The following is a 511-nucleotide window of genomic DNA, read 5'->3' on the forward strand; positions in this document are numbered from 1 at the left end:
GATCTTCTGGGGTATGGTCTTTGTCCAGAACTGGAACCTGCGGGCCCTCAGGGCCTGGCCCACTGCAGGCTGTATATTCAGCTGCAGGTATCGCTCCTCCTGGTCAAACACGGGCCAGTGGGGCAGACCCTCGCCATTGGGGTTCCTGTAGACATGCCCGGCCAGCAGGGAAAGAAGAGGGTCACTGTGAGCGCTGCCAATGCCAAACCTGCCGGCCCTGACCGGGTCAGGCCAGGAAGACAAGCAGGCCAGGCGGGCTTGGGGAGTGAGGGGGAAGGATTCCAGATATAGCTGGGAAACTGCCTCCCAGTGGTGTCAGCTCCATGGGGTGGGCGTGGGGGGCAGGCAACCTGGTCTGTTTTGTCCCTCACTCTCAGAGGGGGGCTGTGACAGCACCACAGCACTTTGCCCATCCTACAGATCACAGGGAGATGGAACTGCCATGGGGCTCCTCTGTGTCCTAGTGGGTCCTGGAGCTGGGGAGGGGCTATCATGTGACTCAGGACACATG

The sequence above is a fragment of the Galeopterus variegatus genome, unplaced genomic scaffold (assembly GCF_000696425.1).
Source record: "Galeopterus variegatus unplaced genomic scaffold, G_variegatus-3.0.2 Scaffold13263, whole genome shotgun sequence".
NCBI lineage: Eukaryota > Metazoa > Chordata > Mammalia > Dermoptera > Cynocephalidae > Galeopterus > Galeopterus variegatus.